Raw genomic sequence first — 25,321 nt, 5'->3', positions numbered from 1 at the left:
AGATTTTTTACAGTTATTTCTGCCTCTGCTAGGGCTTGACCCAGTTGAAATCTGTTTACTTATTTATTCATCAGCTGATTTTGAATATCTCAAGTCGGCAAGGCAGAATCGCGAATCGACTGCTTTCACTTGCAAAAAAGTTGCCAAAACGGATCCCATCAATCACCCCTTCCAAATTCGGAGCTTTAAATCGCCATGACCCACTTTTACTTTGCCAACAACGAAAATAGCTGCGGAAAACCCACCTAAGTAGTAGTGTTTCTCAAGATGAACGATATAGCGGAAATCTGCTTTAAGAGCTTACCGATGTTTAAGTTTCATAAAAATGGTGCCAATAATTTTGCAGATCGGCAGGTCGGTTGAACAATGGATGTTACAGTTACACGACTAAATTGTGTACCAACCCTCTTAAATCTCCTCAAACACGAAGCCCCTTCATTCATACATTTCTGCATTAAATTTAAACCAAAATTACGACATTGTTATAATTATTTTAGCTATTGAACAAACTCGGATGGACTAAATTAATTCATGTTTGTCGGAGTCCGTCCATCCATCGCGTATGAATTACCAAGACATGTTACGTGCGTAGCTTTCTTATGTCTTTTCAACATTAAACTTTACCAGAATATTACACGAATTGGCCAGTTCTTTAAAATTCCATTTGTTGATTGTTGATTCTTTTCGGCTTAATATCACGCCGAAACAAAATCACATGATTTTCTAATTTCCATATAATATACACTAAAATTAGTACAGTACATCTAAGTTTTTTTCATTCTTTAATAAAGGCTAGGCTATTCTTTATTTTTACTAAAAAAATACAATCAAAAGCTAAAGCTTTTTCTGTGTAAATTTTTGCTTTTAAGTGTTGAAAATACAGTACCGGTACCGAAAGAGTAAGAAACGCTTGTGTAGAAAATAAAAATGTTTAGATGCACTACAATAGTTTCCCTCTATTATATTTTGCCGCGACGACGATGCAAAACATAAAATTACAATTCGTTAATTGTAGTACAAGTTTTTTTTTCAAACATTACCCGAAATATGAAACATTTTCCTCCCTCCAGATGGTGGGGGTAGGCTATCGACCCAACAAGAGCGGGTCAACGCCCAAACTTCCCATGTAGCCTTCCCCAACACCAAATATACATTGTGACATAAAACAGCTGTTTAAACACTAGATACAGTGGTGGGAAACTGGGTTTCAGATAAGAACTGGCCGTTCATTGAGATGGAATAACGTTTAGACCAATGATTAAATTGGTGATATTATCTTGAAATTAAACTAGCAGTCAGAATAATAACTAGATAACTGCATTACATTGCTGCTAAATGACAAACAAATACAAAACTTCAAGTTTTCTTTTTATACTACACCATGAGCGTTTTACCTCTAGCGAGGAAACGCACATTAAAAATGCTGTTCTAATTAGTAACCTTTGGCTTGAATGCATAATTAATTGACAGCCAAATGACAAACGACATCCTGAGTTAAGAAAAAGGGAGTTCGTTCAGGACCAAAAAATGGATCACTATAATGTATTGGTCTATTTGAAATATCCAAATTTAAAAACTGGAAAATACCACAACTGTTGTACTATCGACACAGCTTAAACCTTTGAAAAGGTTTACACGTAGCCTGTAATTATTTTAGTTGAGCTGTTGTGATAATGGAAATGCCTTACACACATCGATAGAATATTTAAGTGAAATGCCAACTATAATATTATTATGTTTATTTCAACATTGAAACCCCCAATATTTTATTAGCACAACACCCGGCAAAGGAATGATCATCGTATTAATTTTCAATCTCCAACTCTCCCCCAACAAAATTATAATTTTTTTTAACCCTATAGAACACTTCCTCTACGATAACACAATTGGAAACATCAAGAAACACCCAGAACAATTTTCGCCTACACCAAAGCTACAATTTATTCATTTCATACAGTATAACAGCTGGCCACGGTAGGAATTGTTAGGTGAGGTTGGCAGCGCTGTATTGAGCTGATCAGCTGTTGAGGTCAATACCCTGCTTGCGCAACCGGCGCGACGTTCCAAGGTCAGGGAGGCCCGGGCCCCCAAACATTACATTACAACCCATTTTTTGCCAATTACATTCATTACAAAGTCCCTTTTAGATACGCTGCGGACTAAACAAACACTCCGCTGTAATCTGTCACGTGTACATGAGATTACAGTGTTTAATTCAAGTGTTATAATGAGGTTACGTTTTTCTACGTCTGGTTTGCTGGTATCACACTTTTTGTGAACCACTCGATGGTAAAAATAGTCGTTGTATGCGTCATTTGGAGTAATTTTTTTTACTGTATCAATGTAGTACTTGAAAAATACCAAACTGCTGACAGAACTATCTCCTAACAGAAACGGGAAGTTGCATAATCTTAATTAGCCTATTTGCACAACTTATTCTGATGTAAACAATTATGAACCAAAAAGTTATATAAATTGTAACAGCAATGAAAAAAGTAAACTTGAAAGTACCGGTTTTTGTCTAATTACACTAGGCATACACAAAAAAGCGCCTAGTTTAATCAAGTTAAGGATTTTTTTTCTTTACATTAAAACCCATTCCATTCACACAAATTTAATATGCTGACAGCACAACTTGTACCATTAAATTTTTTAATAGTAACCCATGACAAGCTGATAAGCAAGATTAGCATGTTAGTTGTATATGCATTCTCGTAAGCATTTCTAATTACTGTAGTAACAACAAATCACTAATGCGTAAACTTAGCAGCATGTCTATACATTTTATGTGTAAAATTTCAGTATGCCTATCTAACTAATGTGAACAAACCAAGCAACATTTAGCAATAATGTTAAGGAAACATTTTTGACGCATCTAGGCTAAGAAATTTGTTTGTGTGGGGCTCTTCAATAATTTACTCTACATAAAGTAGGAGAGTAGACCTACTTTTCAACACCGCCTTATTTATAATTGAAAATTCTCTAATAGGAAATGAGCGAATGAAACAAGCTCAACTATTGATAAATTCTGAGCAACGTAAATCAACTTGGAAAACAGAACGTTGTTGCTTTTCGAAAACTTCATCAGCCAGTACAATACTAATTAACGCCAAACAGTAGCTAAAAATGTTTCCTCTTCAACCGATTTGTCAGCAGCTCGTGAAGACAAAAGTAGAAAGTTCAAAGGTGCGAAATAGCTTCATGGCGACAGTGCTCCCTGCCAAGACAACGCCGATAATAACAGCTGACATTGCAGTGTAAAGGTTAGCTGAAAGTGAGTGAAAACTGTGAGCAAATTTTGCGTAGCATAATGTAATCTTTGCTGTGAGTAATAAAGTCATCGAGTGAACTGTTTGTTAAATTAACTACCGTATATCTGACTGTAAAGTCGATGTGAAGTAAATCAACATCTAAATTCTCCAATAATTTCAGATCAGCTGTTTGTCAATTAGATGACAACTTTTGTTATAAGAAAATTGTTAAAGGAATCCTAGTGAGAAGTCGACACGTTGTGTCAACAATGATAGCGTCGAGGAATTCTGTGCTATGAGTCATTTGTTTGCCTACAGCCAAGGATATGTACTCAGAACTCGACTCAAGATAGTAAACGAAAGCATAAATTGGGTAATTTTAACAATAATAAAATAACTCTTCTGCTAGTGTCCGGTTCACGAATAGTGCACTTGAGTATCTGGCACAATTTCCAGGGGATTTTCACCGTGTCCCTAAGTTGGAAGTTTCCAGGCTAATGAATGATTCCATTTGAGTTTCTAGGCGAGATCCCGTGGAAGTTGATTCATAAACGTGTAAAGTATACAGACTTATCGGTGGCTTTGTTTTCTTCGCCAACACCACTCAAAATCATGTAATTTACAGTATGATTCATCCACTCATTCTCATGATTCATTCTTGTTATCGCCTTTAAATTATTGCGCAACACTGTTACAATATGGTCGATTCGACTGAGATGCCAGCGAATGACTTGAGCCGACGCTTTTTCGACAATTTTGCAATTAAATAAAGTAACAATCGTTTTGGAGAAACTGTCAAGAAGGCTTCTCTGGATAGCAAAAATATATCCCGCCGTCTTTCACATCTTGTTGCATCCAGTATTCCTAGCATAATTTCCCATTTATGTAAACTATATAGGTAGACTTTAGCGGCTATATTTTAACATTAAATATGAATAACAAGACCGTAACATATTCAACACATTAGGGAAAACGAAATATATTTCGCAATAGCAACACTACATAGAATGCTGATAACGGCAATGCATCATGTAATGCCCCTTTCTTGGGAGTGTCGCATAATTTAATTTCACAGAAAACGTGCACTTTTTGCGTGAGTAAAACGTAATTCAATCCTAGGCAACGAGGCCGGAACGCACACCATTTCATTTAATGGATTCAATGTGATATGTGAACTAATTGTTCTACCCTGAAGATCAAAATATACAATGGATTCAAAGCGCAGTTTCTGAACCCACGCTCCACGCTAAACTAAGTTTTGTACAAAATTCGACCGTCTACCAACCAAACATTTAAACCAATGAATTTTGATATTATACTGAAGTAAACCTACAGCCATTGTGAACTAGGTTAACCCATTATTTATTAACCATAGGTATTCAAAAAAGACTTTTTCCTACGGTCACTCGACAAAGTTGGCTTCCTTGTACTGTTTATAGTACAGAAAGCTGCTAATTGCTGCATATTTATACTTTGCCGTACGGTTTATACTTTGCCGCACATCAGGATTCCAACGAAACAACACAAAACAGCGTGGTTCTATTATGCACGTAATCAGTGTACGCTTGGAAATAGGTTGGCAACACTTAAAGATAATAATACTATGAGCAGCTGATTAACTATTATAACTACGATTTAACCTGTCATTTCGTGTTTATCGTTTCGGTATTTCTGAACTTTCTGGACTTTTATTTTAAACGTTTTTAAAACATTCCTACGATGTTAATAAACAAGAAAATACCTTTAAAGCATTTTTTAAGGCGCGGAAACCACTTCAAATTACAAAAACATACGGAACTATATTCTCAAAAACGCGGAGCACATTTCTTGCCGAGGAAAAATAGCGGAGTGATACGGACCGCGGGTACTACTTTCTCTAGGGCACCATTTGTGTTGCCAGCTGAACCTAAAAACGTGTTGTATAGTGTTTGAAAGACTAATTATTTATATGCTTTATAGTGACTGTAGGAAAAATATAATGTGTAACACGAGTGAAAAAGGCCTTTGCTGCACTCGAGATCATTCCGCACGAGCCGCAGGCGAGTAAACATTGCTCTCGTGTGCAGCAAAATGCCACTTTCACCACTAGTTACACAAATAACTATTTCTCAAACGCCTCTCGCTGTCAATACCTATTTTCTCTCCCAGTTTTTGATACCATGCTCACACGCATGATATATCGAACATCAAACAGCTAAAGAAACGTTTTCCAAGGTCAATTTATGTGGTCAAACAGTCGTATTCGACAACAAATCGTGGACTGCAATCAGCGATCTCTGGGTGGGACGACATTTCTAGTGTGTGGCGTGTGCACTTCATTCGGATAAGATGTTCACTCATAGAACAGTCAAAAGATTTTTTAAACGTTCGTCGGTGTCAAAATATTGCCATCTCTTTAAGCGGTTAAAAAAACTTTCGATTCATTTTCGTCACCAACAGGAAATGTAACTGAATGATCCACACCAGTTCGTTCCCTCGTATGAGCATTTTCTTTCCTGCTCTTTTTATTTAATTATCTAGACTTTTAGTGTTTTAAACACATTAATATACGTCGGATCTGTACTTTGACAATCAAACGCAAGCACAGATGTAGGCCTATGTATTTTTTTAGCAGCCACTGCCATGGGTAACATGTTTATTGTTACATGTTGTTTAACCCTCTCAATGTCTATTCTCACCTTCCCCATAGACGTTTACCGGTTTACCTCATTATGAATGGGTAAATTAATTATCACCAATATCAACAATAGGGCACGTCAAATAAACTGGTGTAGGTCCATCCGTCTTATCACTAAAAATTACATAAAGACGAGTTAGAGATTAAAACCACACTTTAAGTTATATTCAACTGATATTCACAGTTGGAACAATTCCTATGGTCCAACTTTCCCAAGAAACAGCTGTAAACTAGTGTCTGTAATTATTTAGACAGACAAGTGACAAGTGAAATTGAGCGTGTCCCTTGTCAGTTATCGGTTCCAAACGATAAACCGGGGGTTTTACTGGCGGAAACGCGAGGTACACAACAGCTGTTTCCGGCCAATTTTGAAAGTCATGGTTTCATCAGAAACTGTCGCGGCGGCCTGGGACCTTGCACAGTGCGAATAGGAAGGTCAGCGTCATTAACTGTACTATCTCAATATTGATTCAGCGCGGTGGAATAATTTATTAGGTTAGGAAATGTGTCGATTCAAAACCGTAGTTTTAACTTTCGATTTCAAATGAGCACCCGCTACATTTTCAGAAACTTTTCGAATTTGTGCATGAGTTAAGCACAGTCGTACCTTGGAAGGTGAGAAATTATACCTATGATTTGAGATGCAAACAAACTATAGCCTAGTAGGTTACGCAGCTGAAAACGAACTCGAGTAGGGCTTGAGAGTTTAAACTTATGAAAAGGTACATTTAGGTTAACCTGAAAAACTGGTTTAATCTTTGACCTTATAATAAATAGGTTACATACACATTACTGTAACATACAAAAACTGTCCTCGACAGTAGCCCGAATCGGAATACTTGCCGTTATATAACATTGGTTACATAAATGTAACACAAAGTACGAAAACTAAAATCTTCAAATTTTTAATAGCTTGTTTACTCAAGCTATTGTATTTTAACTAGGCTAAAACTAGGAAACTGTCTATTGAATTCCAACTCTATTAAAACGATAATCAAAACTATAAACTGGGCTGCAGAAAATTACTAACCAATATTAATTAATACGGCACTGTAAAATTTTCCAAACACCTTGTAATCTTAAGAACGGAATTAAAAGTTAACACACCAAATGAAATTTCCCCACAAGTAGTTCATACGCGAAACTTCGTGGTTTTCCAACCAGACGTTGACGGGCCTTGAAACAAAACCGACAAATAATTACATGACAGCTACCGGAAGTCGACTGTCGCGTGATCTCAGGCGATTATCGAGATGTCTGGAAAATAGAATTTGACGTCTGAACATATAATAGCTAATTATTCGTAGTAATTACTCACAATTTGTCTAGCGGGATCCCAGCAGCTTGACAGTGGGTGGGGAGCACCGTAAAAATCCAAAGGATTCCACTATCGGGTGAGCGGACACTACAGTTATCACTGAACAATTCGTGTGCGTATCCGGTCTTCGTGTCTGCCAAGGAGTGTGAAAAGTCACGACCACACGTCACGATGAACCGACTAGCAATGAGCCGGATCTCAGAGAAGATTCCCCTCCCCTGTCTGGTTTCCCCCACCACATTTCCCCTGCGCTGTCTGGTTACCCCCGCCACATTTCCCCTCCTGTCTGGGTCTAGGTCCTTCACCCGCGACGACGGCGGCCTCCCCCCCTTCGCACCGCGCCGCGCCAAGCTCCCATACTATTACTCTTTTTGCAATTTTCTCTACCAGTTTGATTTTTTGCAATAGCCCAGCGCCCTCTGAGACGTCTAGACTCCCCCCTTTTTTGGACCAGACGATTTTTTGCATCCCGGTTTTAATTTATGCCGGTATTAGGCTGCCGAGACGGGGAGTTTCGCTTGGGGTCAAGCCGTGAACGATGGGAAATGGTTTTGGATTCGGCAATGTTTATATGACGCGTATTCAAAATCAGCCACGAGATAGATAGTTGATGGGTAAAATAAATAAAATAGGGGAGCATAGCCAGAAATTGCTGTTTTGTAACAGTAGGCCTATGTATGCAAATTTAAATCAATTATACACTTTTTACACATTTCGTCGCGGTCGTCCCCCAAAACGACACATTTTAACACTGCATTACCATTCTAACCTAAAAACAGAACACTAAAATCAATAAACATACAAATAAGCGATGTTTAGCCTACATCAGCTGGTATATTTAAAACAGCTTATAGAAACACTGTAGCAGTACTTCCATTGGAAAATTGCATTATCTTTGACGGCCTGTGGGGCAAAGGGGTAATTTTTGACACTTCTGATATTTTCCCACCGTCCTTGATGGACTTAAGCGGGACATTAAGCTTACAATGAATCCTCAACTGCCATGCTATCTTTTTCCTAGCTCGAGATATTTCGTGGGGACCGATTCGCTTACGGAATTTTACAATAAAAAAACAACAATGGTAATTATCAACACATTTAGACTGGAACTTTGATTGTACAGTATTAAAACCTTTTATTACGATCATAACTTCTGATTTTGACGTACCATAAAATAAAATATATAACTTCTTATTGTGGTTAAAACTTAATAATCAAAGAAAGAAAGTAGTAAACATTTTACAGAAGCAAATCAGTATATGATTAAACACCATTGTTGTCGGAGAATAGCATTATTATTTAGACTATATTGACGCCAACACAAATGGTGGATATTTTATAGTGAAGAATGAATTTTCTACAACGAATGTGTAGGGCAGTTAGTCAACTGACTATCAGCTGTTTCTCTAGTCAAAACTATTTTACAAGTCCATGACCATCTACAGCTGAGCTAAGTTTCGAACCGAGACATACAACCAACAAATTAAACAACACAACCAAACCACCATTCACATTAGCATTATCCATAAAGACATCATACGAAGAGCCGGGTTTTGCACATTTACATAACACTCGAACAAAACAGAAATATTCTATGTCTAACAAACAATCTAATTTTAAAGTTTGCCCCTTTCACAAATCCGGTAATCGTAAAAGCCGAAAACGAGCACGAATAGTAAAAATAGTATTTAATCGTATTTGTAGTCAGTCAGGACTTCCCACTATGACTTCACCAGCTGTTGGGTTGTTCGTGTACGGATCTTGGTGACTAACTTGAGTTGCCAGTGACGTGGCGGTGATTGGACTGTTTATAGAATCGCAATAAAACTAGTCAACCATAGAGTAACGATAGGAAGGAATTATATAAGTATAAGTCATGTAATATATGTGACTTTCAAATTAATTGTTTTACAGGTTTTCAGCTGATCGTCATTGTTATGAAATATAGACTGTTGTATTTTATAGACGGATGAAGGCCTGGCCGTTTGTTTCATTTTGTTGCTACTGCATATATTAAAAAGGATTCTTGCATATTTGAAATATGGATGCAATGGCCAGCTTGTAACCAACCAAGCCAGCTTGTCAACAAATTGTTCCATTGTTTTTCCGTTCTCGCCGACTGTTAAACTGAATTTCTCATTGTTAGAATATATTAACATTTTGTGAACGATATGTTTATGTTGTTTCGTGTAAGTAGGTTTTTAAGTCTGTAGAATTTTACAGTCGGTGAAACGAAAGGTTGTTTTTGGGTAATGGTTATTGCAATAATTAAACTGGACGGATCATTAAATTCAAGTGAGCTAACTAACTAAAATCGCTGAATGAATTATAACTAGAATAAAGTAGGAGTATAAAAAAACCGCAACTTGGAGTAAATACATACTTATTCTTGAAACTATTCTCAACTTTAGCGTATTGGTCTGAATAGGTATTATTATATAAAAAGGCTTATACAAACTAACGCCTCTGTTCAAAGCATTTGCAGCTTGTACGATCAAGCTTTATTTAAAAAGACGATCCAAAATTTGTTGTAAATCTCTCATCATGGCTAAAAGAGTAAAAACCAATAATATATTCATTAAGACAATATAATATTATCCATACACTTTTGTCGTTTGTTCTGTATTAAAACTTTAACACCATAATCCCAACAATTATTCGGCCATCGGGCTTTGATAAATACTGTGATCCTGTCAAAAAACCAGCTGATCTTGGTCAGTAAAAGAGCTATAATATGAATCTCATGCTCATCAACACTCACATTTGCTGTTAAAGCATTCACTTTCGTGTATAATCTAATAAAATCCACCTTCTATCATTATAGTACATTGTTCTGGTACATATTTATACAATTAAATACGAGCCTGCCAGCCTGGCCTAGGCTACCGTGATCGTAGTTTTGACGATCGTCCCCGCAGCGAACAGCTGATCAGCGCTGCCAGCGCATTCTAGCAGCCAAGCGGAGAACTACTAGAGGTGCCGCGCGTTCAACTGAATCATTTATGACCCGCTGGAATTCCCATTACACTTGTTGGACCGCAAAAAGCTCAACTGATGGAAGTTGGCGACATAAATCTGTTGAATACGCGGGAACGCGTGTCTCCCCTCGCTTTTTGTCACCCCCCCCCCTTCCCTGCCACGCTGACGAGTCCCGATATCTCAGTGACTTTGGGGTTTTGTAAAACAGATATACTGTTAATTTAAATGTTGACGAATCTGAAAGAAAGTTATTTTATGTTTGGGGTGTAAGGAGTTCAAAGGTAATTCCTTAATAAAATTAGTGTGGGCTACTTTTTTGTTTCAAAAGTAGGTGTCCCCAACTGTTTTTTAATCATACAAAATTAATTGAAATGTTTGAAGAACTCAAATATAATTTTTTTACGTTTGGGATATAAAATGCGTAAAGGTAAATAAGCAATAAGCAATTAATTGGTTTATTTATTAGATTAGCGTGAGCTCTCGTTCTTCAAATGTTGGTATGTTTTTCGAATAATACAGAATGTGCTCAGAGAAAACCCTTTAATTTATAATTCAATGTTCAATTTCAATACATTTTCGATTTCAATTTGGCCTACTGTACCTCAAAAAGTCATACTGTAATAACAATAATACTAATAATGCCTCTAATGCCGTATGACAATAGTTCCATACATTGTATAGCAATTTTTTCGTTATTACAATTTGATTTACAATCTGTTAAGCTTTTTGAACATTTAAGCATATATGATAATAATTCAAATAAAGCGTTCTCTATCCATCGACAGATCTAACTTAAAAATATTTAAAGTAAAAAAAAACAACAATATAAAATATAATTATTTAAACATAGCAATATAAAACAATCATTTCAAAGTAAAGATAAAACATCTGATTACAGATAATAAGGTTTTGTGTTTTATAGTATTAAGAGGCTATATTAAATAGATTTAACATATTTACACATTAAAGACTAAAAACTAGATAATAATTTATAAATAAAAATACTTTTTAAAAATGCCACGTTTTTAAACGCACTAAAAAGTATAAAATAATTTATACAATTTTGAGAGAATAAATACTTGTAAGATTTAAAACGAAAAACGTGGGGCGCATGCAATAGATCATAATAGTCCAATAGGTGAAGTTAATTATAAATCAGCATGCGCCCCACGTTTTTTGTTTTAAATATTACAAGTATTTATTCTCTCAAAATTGTATAAATTATTTTATACTTTTTGGTGCGTTTAAAAACGTGGCATTTTTAAAAAGTATTTTTATTTATAAATTATGTGAAATCAAATTGAAAAGTAAGTTTGGGAAAGCTGTTGATTACATATAGTCTCTATGGCAGCAATTGTACATGGTTTACACGTAATGTGTATAGGTGTTATATTTTACGACTAATGGCACAGAATATAGGAATCTCAAACGGTTAGGACAGCAAGACTAAGTAAGGATTGGACACTACCCTTATCCCTCAAGTTACCAAAACATTCCTAGGGATACAAATCCCTCAAGTAACACTCCAGTGAGGCACTACAGGGGCCAGACTAGACTGTGTCCTTGGCTACGCTCCACGGCTCTGTGTACCATTAGTTCTGCACTACAAAGCCAAATAATTACCTACCAGGCTACCAGACTGCACACTTCCGGAACTAGGCATTTGTAATATGCAATGTCTTTGTAAAGAATGTCTTGCAGTTACAGATTCGCTTAGTGACGTCTAAAAAACATCCACCATTGCTGTATGTTTTGCATAAAACGTCAACTTCAGGAATTGTTGCTGATTTTTGCAACATTTTTTTCACACACAAGTTTTTTATTTAGAGATTTTCCAGGTTTACTCTAAATGTTTGCTATTTAAACAATACAACAGCTAACCATAAAAACGAACGATTTTATTTTGTAAAATGTACCGTACAGCACTGACCAATTTCTTAACTTGTACTTATACTTGTTGAGTTCTTAATTTGGTAAAATTTTAAAGACATTTTGATATGCTAAATTTGATCTGGAATATCCTTTTAAAACTGATAATGTTTATAAAGATCGAATAAAAAATATATACAGAATGTTCCACGTAAGGTGTCTCAAATTGATTACGTAAAAACGGCTTCCGCTAAACCCAACCCCAAGGAATAACATAAAAATATTTTTAACTTTTTCAATGGGTGTGACAGAAACTTTCGAATCTCGGATTTTTCAAACGTAATCATATGTCATGTTGTACATAATTTTAAAGGTATTTAATAGACAAACATTTTGGCGAATTGTCTTGTTCCGTTTCAAAATGGCGGCAGTTTTTTTTCTTTTGAAAGAATCAATATGTTTTAAGAATACTGTACTCTACTCTGTGTTTCCTATTCCAATGCACTTAGCCCTTCTCCGGTTGAATTTTCTTACTTGTTATGAAATTCGCTTTACTGTAATATGGTGACATGCTGCAAGCAACGGGTTTTTAAAATTATAAAAAAATTTGAAAATTAGCAAATGCTCTTTGTTCAAAATGTTTAAATAGCAACATATGTCAAGTGAAACATCATTTCACAGGTTTTAAAATCCTTAACAACTTTGTAATTTACACTTCGTATCTCCTTTAGTTTTTGTGTAAATAACAAAGACTCTAATCTTCCTATATCAAATGCATGTTATTTGGGTTTAACACTAATGATCCCATTTCATTTATACAGGTACATTTGAAACTGATCTCGTACAAATTAACCAAATCGAATAAAAGAACATTTTTAGATACTTTATAAGGTGGCATTTTAGCTGAAGTTATTGGGGGTAAACATTTCAGTTTTCTTTACTATTTGTTTCAATCATCGATGCATATGGTATAACTTTCAACGTAATCTGGAATAAATCAAGGAAATGTATATTTCAGACACAATGTACTACACGTGTCAATTGCACATACAGTAATTAATTATGTTCTATTAATTAGGAATTAGATTATAATCAAATTACAACAAAATTAAGTTGCATAATAATTTCGTCCGTGTAATTTTAATTTTATTAAATTCGACAATCAACACTGGCCCGAGAATTGACCAAATTATGGGATTCTCTACTGTTTGTGCCTCTACTACTTAATAATGAGTATTTACTAAAACATTTACAATTAAATATAATTAGAGGAGTCGATAGAGTAACCGAAGTCCCCACTCAATTAATGATTAGCTTAACCATTAAAATTTTCTCTACGTTGTGTTTTTGGCAAGATAGAGCGCTATTGATAACAGTGGTGATTCATAGAACTACCAGGATCAATGGAACTGCAGCGCTTCTGCCGGCCAAATTTGAAGACTCCTGAACATGATGCAATCTGCAGGATGTTGTATTATGTCAGCGCTTAGTGGACGTAGCGGTGATTCTTAGAACTAATCGATCATTGCATTGCAGCGCTTTTAGCGGCAAAGACTTGAACTTAGTGAGCGTGTAGCAAGTTACAGAATGTTATACTTAAGTGAGAAATTATTAATAAAACAAAATATCCCTATTTTGTTTTATTACTCTGAGATAAAACCACGGTAAAGGAGTTTTTTACTCTATGATAAAACTTAAAACAGTTAAAACTTACCATTTCCTGCCACATTGACATTGGATTTCCTTCTTATAATTTCTCCTACAACATTGTGTCTGAATGCATTAGTAGACTAATTTCCAGGTTTTGTCGTCTTTCCTCCTGCCTTGGACCAAAAAGAATTTAAGTTTTTTGATTCCTGATCCCTCTTGTAATCTAATCTAGTCTAGTTTTGAAACACAACCATTTTTTTCTTTTTTTTCTTTTATACGTCGACTCTTATGCATTTCGTAATACGCAAACTCCTCATAGACGGCTAAATCAATCGTTTTCAAATTTTGCATGGTGATAAAGACCATATCGGTGAGTGCCAACATCTATATGGCGTTAAAAAAGTCTCTCAGGAATCCGCCCCGGGTCTCAAAGTTTCAATGTAATCCTTATGGAAGCAGTATTTGACACATAAACAAAGACATATGATCAGCTGGTGACTTTTGAATGCAGTAAATAAAGAAATAGCTGATAGCATTATTCCACAGATATTAGAACAGAAACAGTATGGATCATAAATATAATCAAACTAGTGGCTTGTAGGGACGTAAGTCCCTAAAAAGCTCAATAATATAAAACAAATTATTCTAATATTTAAACAAACTAAGAAATATATTATCTATGTGTCAGAATAGATATCTCTGCACGCCATATATATTTTGTGTAAAAAACAGTTTGTTGTTTGTCTTTGTTTGCCTTTGTTGATGTTATTTTCAATAAATCATTCGAATCACTACATAGGCTAACTCTGCTAAAGGCAGATAATAATTAATTGATTGTGAAGAAATACTGGTTTATTAAGGTAGCTTGGTCTTGTGGTTAATGGTGATAAAAAAGACTTCCCTGATTGAATTTAGGAAATTGTCTTCTTCAAATATGAAAAGGCAAATAAAGGTGTGTTGATGTAAGCTTAGTTCTTGGCCAAACCCGCTAAATTAGCATCCACCCTACCCAGTTAATATTTCTAAGTTTATACTCCTTTTGTTAAGGTTTAACAACATTAGTGTAAAGGAAAGGCATGCCATTGACCAAACATAGCCCTAGGTTTTTGGGATCAACATAAAAAACTACAATTAGTGTGAGTTTATGAGGTGGGATTCCTCTTAAGGTGCGCTTGACGTTACATATTCAATCAAACTAGGTGAATCCCGTCGAAATCGACGGCTAATCTTGAGGTTTTAGGTAAATTCAGCTAACTGTGATGGATAGAGTGAAGTTATTAAAATCTTAGGGAGGAGAAACATAATTATGAGTAAGACGATAGTGTACCTTAAAAACGTGGTTGATGAATTCAATATTTTCTGTCCTTTCGTCGGCTTTAGGTTGCCCAAAAGGCTTTTCAGGAGTCATACGTTTTTAGGAGGTTTGTTTCTTGTTCATGTTAAGGCCTCTTTCACTATATGGGAAAAGGAGTTCATATAATTGGTCTGTCATCTGATGGAAAAAGTCAATATTACTAAAATAATTGATTAACTTAACTTATGGGGTAGTTTTGCAATGGCCATATCGATCAAATAAAGCTGTGCATGTATTTCATGGGTTCCAGACTTGGTAACAAATTATGCAAATGCGATGAGATGTGATGGCACTGTTGTGTTTCCGAATGTTTTGTATACGTAAATAGTGAGGTTTAGATGCGTTGTTTGACCTAACTAGATGTGTACAAAGTAAAAACCCTGTACACATTTTTTTAAATACATGAATTGACATTAATTTACCTACTTCACCAAACCATAGATGAAACATACTCCGTAGTTAGTCTATTCCAAAACTTCAACACAGCTCTCATTCTCCTCATCTATGACACAAATTTCAACCCGATTATCGAGAACTTTTATACCAATAAATGAATTTCTGGTCATCTTTCTTGAATTCTCATTTTGTTGAAACTATAAAAAACTTGCCATGCAGTGGAGAATCAATTTAAAATCATAAATAATAATGTGTAAACATTTAATTAATTTTGACAGTTTCAGTAGACCTTTGAATACAATTTTAATATTAACAGCTGGTTCATTAAAATTAGAGTAAAATTATCCATATGGTCGTAATGTAAAAATACTGCTGAGTGAACTTTAAACGCCTCTGGGGCAGAGCCCCAAGAATCAAATGGTTGGAAAATGCCGACTAGGCAGGTGTTCTTTGAATCGGGTGGTAAATAATCGTGACGTCTGGCCTATGTAGAAGCTTGGGCAGTCGTTGCAAGACAATTTATAGACTCCGGTTTTATTGTTTTATTATTTTATTTTATTTATCCGGATTTTGTGAAAGTAGTTTGCATGAAAGTGTTGACTTTGACTTTTGGATACTGAGTTAAGTCATCCCTTCTTTAATGGACCTACTTTATTGTACCGTAAGTAAGTCCATTTTTATCCAACAAAAAACAAATTATATAGTTCAATAATGTGCCACTTAAATGCAGAAATGTGCTAAAATCTAAAAGATTTCTCCATTAGTTTTTGTTGTTGTGATAGTCTTTGTAAGAGATTAAAGATGCCATATTACAGTATACAAAATAGTAGCCTAATTATTTCTCCTCAGTTTGGCTTGGTTAAAGATATTGAGTATTCTAATTCAACAGAAATATCAGTTATCTCACTCTGCTGTGGAGGCTTTAATTCATCAAATCAATTTTTTCCAACTTTAACATGCAAGATCGAAAATATCTACTCCTACTAGATCAAAGGAGAAGTGCTTATGACTATTTTAGTAGGTTTTTTTATCCTATTGAATTGGAAACGGAATTATTTTGTTTAAATATTTTTGTCCCAAAGATTAAAAACAAACCAAGTGCGGTACAGTATCTCCATTATGGAGAACTGACACCAATTAAGAGTGAAACTGGCAATATATAGGCATTATTATCTCAATTTCAGGCATAATATATTTTTTGTCACGTTACATTTTATATAGTCCAGATTTAGTGTTACACACATACACAATATTGTGATTAGTTGGTTTGTGAAGTTCAATTGTTGCTTTCATCAAATATATGTTTATCACAAGTTTCCAGCACCATTAATAATATTGTTTAGAAGAGCTCATACTATTTTGTGAAAAAAGTTAAACCGGAATATGAAAGTGCAAAATAAAAGCCTGCAATCAACAATTTTGTGTAAGTTAAATATTTACTTCAATTACAAAATTAGCTATCAAATGTATGTAAGCTAGAAATCATCTTACCTCTGGTCAACAAAACCTTTAAGATTAAAATAGGTGAATCATTCAGATCCATCTAAAATAATATCAACCAACTCTATTTTTGTGAATGTACATTAATAATCTAAGATAATTAAACATAACATGTAAGATGTGTTAATTAGTAAATAAAAAATAACTGTCATGACTTACTATTTCCATGTTTCCTTACAAATTTACTTACATCTCCGTATTCTCATTTATTATACTATTTAAAGCTTCTGGAGAGAGACAATTTGACAATTTTTTTATTTACCCTGGTCTGGTTTGGACCATAGGTCCACTCTTACACCAGACCAGACTTAGACAATCTGTACATACATCAATTACATGTCAGTTGTGGCTTGGCAACTTAACTACCTTATAACTAACAGAAAAAGAAAAGAAAATTGCTTTTACAAATTGTAAACCTAAAAAAAAAAATATATATTTTCATATTTCATTTTTCTGCTATATAGGTTCATCCATGTTTTCCAGTACCTAGGCCTACAGTTGTAAATGTTGATTAAACCTATTTGACCACAATTTCTTTGGATGGGAAGAATTTAACGAGTTTATTTTTAGTCAGCAGAGTAAGGATGTATTAACTAGTAAATAAAATACCAGTTTTGTGTCAGCATTTCTACAAAAAAATAATGATTTTTGCAGGATTAGCCTTGGGCAATCATTGCAGAGGGCTGCAGCAAGAAACTCCTCCTGGGAATACTCCTGGGACGAATACCATAAGGCAATACCTCTAGTACTCTATTGAGAGTTCACCAATACTAAGATAAGGCTAATCAGCAAGTAAAAATTAGTTGTAACAATAAAATTTCTTGTGCAGAAGAACTTTTAATGCTTTGTGTGATTGTTAGAATCTATCTTCTATCTATATATTAATAGGCAAGCATGTTTCTTTAAAACCTTTTTTCTCAGCTCGTGTACATCGTAGGGAAAATCTACGCATATTGTTAGAAAGCTATTTTCCTGTAGGTGTGCAGAATCCCTTTATAAATTAAAATAGGCTCAAAGATAAGCACAAAAAATGAATTTGAAATTAACAAAAAATTAACATGGGCTTTATGGGTTGCTATGCTGGTGACGAAATAACAACCAAATATAAACAGAAAATCAAAACAAATTCCAATCACATGTTTTATTTACAGTGTGGGGTGAAAAATTGAGAAGTCTGTACAGTGCAATTGGATTTTTTAGCTAGAAGTGGTTAAGCTGTTTTGGAATATCTTTGAAGATGAACCTTTTTAATGCGAGGTTAAATCAAAACAAACAAACTGGCATAATATATTCTTGGAATTTGATGAATCACTTTGTCATTAGCTAATCATTAGAGAATATTTACTGTGAAATAGAGACATGATTCCTAATTCCAAATCAACTAATGAACAAATTGTTATTTAAATTTCCTCCAAATTAAGTGATGGTTGCTTTGAAAATACAGTAATTAATTTATTATGAGCAGATATTAAAATATTGAATCTTCTTGCAAAATTAATGTTGATCATTATATTAATAGAATAATGTAGTTGCTTTGACTGGGATACACATAATAAACTGTTGGGACATAATGATGATTTACGATTCGGAAAACGTTGTACGATAGGCCAAGGAAGCAAGATTCAAGTGTGGTTTATAAAATGCAGTAGCCTAACTGAATGTTTTCTAATTCTAATAAATCAGACAATGACACATACTAAATTAATTCATTTGATCTTAAATGAAATTTCTTTCGTAAGTAATACAACATTGTCCCTGATTGACGACATGCCAGTTTGTTTTTATTGATTTGACCTCAAAAATTGACATGTGAACATTGAACAAATGATCACACCTTCGATGTATATAACAAAGATATAACCTAACACCACCGATGTTAGGTTGCATACATCGATGGATCGCACTCACTACAGCCTACAGCCAAAAAGGTTCATCTGCAATGCAAAGATATTACACCATACCTCAACCGCTTCTAGCTAAAAAATCCAACTGTCATATTTTTTATGGTAGTTTGTAGTTTATGGTAGTCAATGCTATTACCATTGACTATATAACACTATTACTAAACATAAAGTTTGTCTTTGATCATCTGTACTTGAACAAATTGAATTGGCCAATATTTTCAAGCTAATCGTATTACTTTGTACTACCTATGTTCTTTCAATTTCAGGGTTGAATCTGTTTGTCTTGTTCATCCACCACGATGTGTTGGCGTTTCAACTTGAAAAATCAAGAGTATACCTTTTTGACAAGGTTGAAACAGATGTTGGTTATAACTTTTCCAAGAATAAATCATCGTTGACTATATCTCCAACTAGTGAGAAAGCAAACAATGTTGAGGGGAAATTTGATTCATCCTCAAACTTTACCAAACTTCCTCACGAAAACCACACAATTAATTTTGCACCCCATCATCCCATTGGTGAAATACAATTCAAAGCAGATGAAAACACCTCAGTTGAAACGTCAGTCAAGCAGTTCACTACACCAAAGTTTGAAGATGTGATCGATCCGCGGTTTGTAGAGTGAGATGACCAGATATTTCTTCCTAAGAGCGATTTCAAATCTGATAGAACATATCATGTCAGCTCTATTTGCTGTGGAAGATCTGCAACAAGTAACTGAATCACCACATTTTGATTATGACTTGTCACCTTCACACAACCTGAGTAAGAGAGATGCTGCTGATCCTGGAGAGCATGTTGAAGATAAATAATGAATAATGTTGAGATTGTAGCACAACGGATTGAGTTATCAAATAATTAAATAACTTACGTCATCAATCCATAAATGATCAATCCTTATGGATTGATGACGTAAGTTATTTAATTATAAATAATGAAAATCTGAATGCTAACCATACATCAGAGCTTAAAAAATGCTGATACAAATACTTCAAGCGTTGAAAACAACATTAACAAAAGTAACTCAAACAGTTCTCACTTTACAGGTGGAAAATATAGCTCAAACATTTTTAGAGGTAGGCCTATTCACTCGTAATAAATTAATAGATGTAGTACAAATTTAAAGCTACAACATGAGTAAAACTTCCTTTAAAAGTCCTAAAGGAACTTGGTTGAAGTTTGTGGTTTTACACATCACTATTGGTTGATGTCAAAGGCTGTTCTAGGCATTTGATGAACACCCTGCAATCTATAAGTGGGACCTCTGAATCTAAAATTTGGCTTCAATGGTCCTGGCCTAAATACAGCTGATCTTAGTCCAGCCATTTTATATCTTTGCCTTAAAATATGCATTCTGGTGTGTGTATTCTTTTACATTAGATCAAGTATTATTGCTTAATCTAATGTTATAGCCTTATAGCTTAGCTCCCCAGATTGATGACCCCCTCTTGACAAATATCCCAAAATTAGTCTTCCTTGCTAGGTGGCTTCTCGTTTTGAAAATGTTAATGAAAAATAATGAACACCTCAAGACTGTTTAAGGCCAAGTCACACCGAGCTCGCTCCCGCGGCGGGAGCGTATTTTGAAAAATCGCTAACCATGTTATCAAATGTGCCAAGTCACACAGCACTACCACGCCCCCGCAGGCGTGCTCAGCGATTTTGTTTGACTACCGCGGCGGGATTTTTGTCTGGCGCATGCGCAAAGGGGCATCTCGAATGGCCAAGCTATAAAGTTTAAAAATAATACAGATTAATACAGTTTGAAAGTAAATTTAACATGTTTCTTTTGTTTGATGATGTATGTTGTTTTGTATATTTTCGTAGTATACGTTAATCACCAGAAAAAATAACTTTTTTTTACTATGCAAAAATAATGTTTTCAGTAAAAAATTATTGTTTCCTATCAAATGTTTTATATTGTCGACGTTAACAAACAATTTTGTATTGTTTCATCAACTGTTTCAACTTGCAACAACCAAAATTGTACAATCAATGCAAACTTGAACTTTTAATATAAGGTTTAGCAAAAATATTACATTAGTTTTAAAATAGTCGTATGTTTTTATTTCAAAAGTAAATAGGCCTAGTCTTTGTAGTGTAGCAAAAAATAACGCTCAAAACCCTGAAAGTGGATAATTTACCTATCCTTATCCATATTTAAAATGGTTGAACTTCCAACATAAGGTCCAAATTAAATTTTTTTAATAATTACAGATCACTTTTTATGTACGCTAACAAATAAATAAACCCATTCAATGCTTCTTAAACACTTTACTACTTTAAAAACCAGAAAACTTACATGTCATACCAAACAGGTAAGATGTGTTTCTTATGTAAAATAAATTGTAATGAAATAATCCCAAAACTCCCGCTGCGGACGCAAACTTTGGTGTGACATGGCTCGAGGAAAAACATCTGCGCCCGGTACTCCGGCGGTGGGAGCGGCATATGTCGGTGTCACATGGCCTTTAGGGTGTTTTAATATTACAACGTAGGTTTAAATTAATTATTAAAACTTACTATTTAAACTACTATAACAAACACACCTGAATGAGAAAAAGTCCAAATAGGCATAAGAAAGACCAAACTTGACACAAAGCAACAGCGTAGTTTTAATATTTCACAGACCTGAAAAACTCTCTTTAAATCATACCTTCCTTAGATGAAAATGCTGTTCGAGAGGGTGAAATATTTGAATGCTCTGTGTATAATGTAAAGTTGTGTGTTTCCTACCAGTTTGAACTCTTTTTCATTCAGAGGTACCGTAAGCCTGCTATCCTCACTAAAAATCCTAAAAACCTAGGCTCATGTAGGTTTATGTTGTCGTTGTTATCACAAAACAATTTATTTCATTTTCAGATGATGACCACAACAATAATACAAGTTTATTGGCCTCAGATTTGATATGTACAACTGTATGTCTTTTGCTTCTTTTTGGTAAGTAAATATTTTTCTCATTATAATCCCTCCAGCAACCAACCCGATTTACTCTTTTAATGCAAAGCTATTTTGTGCTAATACTTTTGCTCGATTCTGCATATGCTATATAGGTTCATCCATGTTTTCCAGTAAAGTTTTAAATGTTGATTAAACCTATTTGATATAGAAAATAAGGAAATGAGAGCTCAACTACTTTTGGAATTAAGTTTTCGGGTGTTAATACTGCTTATTAATTAGTTACTTGGATGGGAAGAATTTAACGAGTTTATTTTTAGTCAGCAGAGTAAGTGTAAATAAAATACCAGTTTTGTGTCAGCATTTCCACAAAAAAAATAATGATTTTTGCAGGAGTTTTGGCCTTCGCAGCTGGGAATCTTTGTCGCAGACCCCAGCCTGCTGGGAACCAAAATGCAACAAACCAATCTTCTGTCGTATTAAATATTCAAATTCCTTAGCCACATTTGCATGGATTGTAAGGTGATAATTTTGTTTTATATGGTTGTAATCAGTAACATGAGTTATATGTAGAAATAAAATTGTTTGTCAAAGTGCTGCAGAAGAACTTTTAATGCTTTGTGTGATTGTTAGAATCAATATTAAAATGTATAAATGCTTTTTTTCTAGAATACAGTGAGTGAATCTTATTCTAGAATAATCTTACTTTTCAAAAACTAAGTCAATAATTTTTCATTTAATTTAATTTCAACACCTTCGATAGCACATGCCTTTCTGGACTTTCATGATAAAGAACTGCTTTTATCTTCGTCTTCAACGGACACCTTTATCCTTAAATTAGAACACATAGCTGGTTGTATTTATTTGCTCTAAGATACTAGCTTTGTTAAATTTAAATTAAAGTTTCCCTTTAGCTAAACAAGATTTAAAACTCTTTGCATTAGGTTTTTTTGGGATTTTGATTTTAAGCACATAAAGGTGTTTGTTGCGGGAATGTTGCAGAAAGTCAACAGTGGCGGAAGGTCAAATAATTTATACTTGTGCCGATAGGTCAAAAACTACAATGTTTGCAGTGTCTCTAGGTCAAAAATCCCATTGAGTCAAATAATACAGTCCGTGTTTCGCCATCAACAGATCATACAGATTTGCCATCAAGCATCGGCATATATTTATCTATAATCAAACTCAGCTTATACGTAAACGAAATGTGCTCCCCATGAGCGAAACTGAACTTATATTTTATCGTATTTCGTTATATTAAAACTGCTGTTGCATTAGGTCAAATTCCCAATGTGTCAATCGCTCTAACATATACTATGTTTTTAGCACGGTCTGTATTATTTGACTTACTGGGATTTTTGATCTACAGACACTGCAAACATTGTAGTTTTTGACCTATCGGCACAAGTATAATTTATTTGACCTTCCGGCACTGTTGACTTTCTGCAACGCGTTCATGTTTAACCACAGTCAGATTGTAAACAAAGTTTATGAAAATGTATTCGAAATAGGCTATTTTTTACAACTGTACCTGATTGAGGTACGTAAATCCCTCTTTATACTGTGTAGATAAAAAAAAAAGTTGTTTAAAGAAAAATTAATTAGTAGTCATGTTTTCTCAATAAACAAAACAAACATAATCTTGAAAAGGTAAATGTGTAGGCTATTTCTCTGGATTCATTTTGCCTCCAAAACAGATTTTGGACCCTATTAATCAGCACAATTTGTGCAAGAGGCCTCTCCTTTTCAATATCATGACAGGGAATAAATTATTACCTTCCCCATTACAATAACTATTGATTTATTTACAAAACACAATCATTCAATTTAAAAATACTCATAACACATAACCAAATAACGAAATCCCATTTTAGTTAAAAATATTGTGGTTTATCCTGTCTTACCTTACAACTATTAGTCTTTCAAAGACTTCACAGCAAATAAAATACACAAAGTTATAAAAGGAATATAGTAACAGTAATTATACATGACTATAGTCCGTTCACAAAATTAAGGCAGTTTGAGGGTAAGTTCCCTAGTAATTTTTTTGCCTAATGTGTATGTTGCAGCTGATTGGCGTTTTAGCAAACCCCAGCTTTTGAGCTATTGTCCTACCTATTGATGAGGTAAGATCAAGTGGAGGGTATAGATTTTTTCTGCCTAAAATGCCTAAATTTTGTGACGGATTAGGTATAATTGCTAGGATTATAATAGTTAAAAACATTTAATTGGTATGTATAGCCAACTTTTGTGCAATTTTCAATATAGAACACAAATACTTCCCAGAAAACACACTCAAAAATAAATACACACAAAACACATACATACATTTTTATAATTTTGTGAAGATTAATTCTAATGTGGAAATAGGCTGAATTCTTTTTACTGTTGGTTGTTAAAAAACTATTAAAGTCTTATAAGTAATTTAATGTCCAAAATAAGTGTTTGTACAAATAGCCGCTGTGACATATATTCATAGTAGAACCCGTCCCATTGCTATGAAGTTTTCCAGTGCTTGCTAAATTCAGCTGGATCCTAAGAGCTAATAAACGGTATCAGCATTCTGACACATACTTTCTCCCATAAGTTTGTCAACAACCTCATATCCGGAAATGGGATTTGTACAATTTTGTTCAGAATTTAAGGACTATAACATACTACATTTTTATCAAATCGGTTATGCCAATTTTTTAGAAAATCCGATTTTCCGTTATTTTATGGGGAAAATAACATAATTTACAATAACTTTTGAACCGTAATTTTTACAGGAATGGGATTTGTGCCGTTTTGTTCAGAATATAAAGGGCTCTAACATACTACATTTTTATCAAAGTCGTTCGGGCCATTTTTGGAAAAATCCGAATTTTCCGTTATTTTATGGGGTTTTATGGGAAAATCCCCATTAAAAATAAAAATGTCTAAAAAATGAAAAAAACTCTCAAAATTGTAAGGACCGTAACATACTATGTTAAATCAAAACCGGATTTTTTCTGAAATCCTATTTTTCGTTATTTAATGGGTTTTTTTTTATGGGAAAATAACATAATTTACCATAACTTTTGAACCGTAATTTTTACAGAAATGGGATTTGTACCATTTTGTTAAGAATTTAAAGGGCTACAACATGCTAAATTTTTATCAAAATCGTTCGGTCCATTTTTGAGAAAATTTGATTTTTCCGGTTTTTTTATGGGTTTTTATGGGAAAAACCCCATTAAAAATCAAAATTTCAAAAAAATGAAAAAAACGCCTGGAGATACCATGGATTAGAACCTACATACCAAATTTAATCGAAATCGGACCACAGGTGTAGTCTCTAGCTCTGTACACATCCAGACACACAGACACACAGACACACACACACACAGACACACACACACACACACACACAGACATCACTTCGAAAACCACTTTTTTGGGTCCAGGGGGACCCAAAACGAAAATATCCACTCAAAACTCAAACTCGAAAATTTTGACGAAAACAATACTTTCTCCATATACTATGGTATAGGGGGAGAAAGTAAA

The 25,321-nt window shown here is 34.4% G+C and overlaps 1 long non-coding RNA gene across 1 annotated transcript; it reads left to right on the top strand.

Moving 5' to 3' along the window:
• Positions 1-19,868: 19,868 nt before the first annotated feature.
• Positions 19,869-22,394, top strand: LOC128987631 (uncharacterized). The gene is made up of 3 exons (XR_008490260.1): positions 19,869-19,974; positions 21,761-21,838; positions 22,190-22,394. It is a non-coding gene; the product is annotated as an uncharacterized LOC128987631 (long non-coding RNA).
• Positions 22,395-25,321: the final 2,927 nt, after the last annotated feature.

The sequence above is a fragment of the Macrosteles quadrilineatus genome, unplaced genomic scaffold (genome assembly GCF_028750875.1).
Source record: "Macrosteles quadrilineatus isolate MER2022 unplaced genomic scaffold, UCM_ALF_1.0 Scaffold_2__2_contigs__length_208266976, whole genome shotgun sequence".
Lineage (NCBI taxonomy): Eukaryota > Metazoa > Arthropoda > Insecta > Hemiptera > Cicadellidae > Macrosteles > Macrosteles quadrilineatus.
The sequence above is the reverse complement of the archived record's forward strand: the minus strand, read 5'-3'. Positions and strand labels throughout refer to the sequence as shown.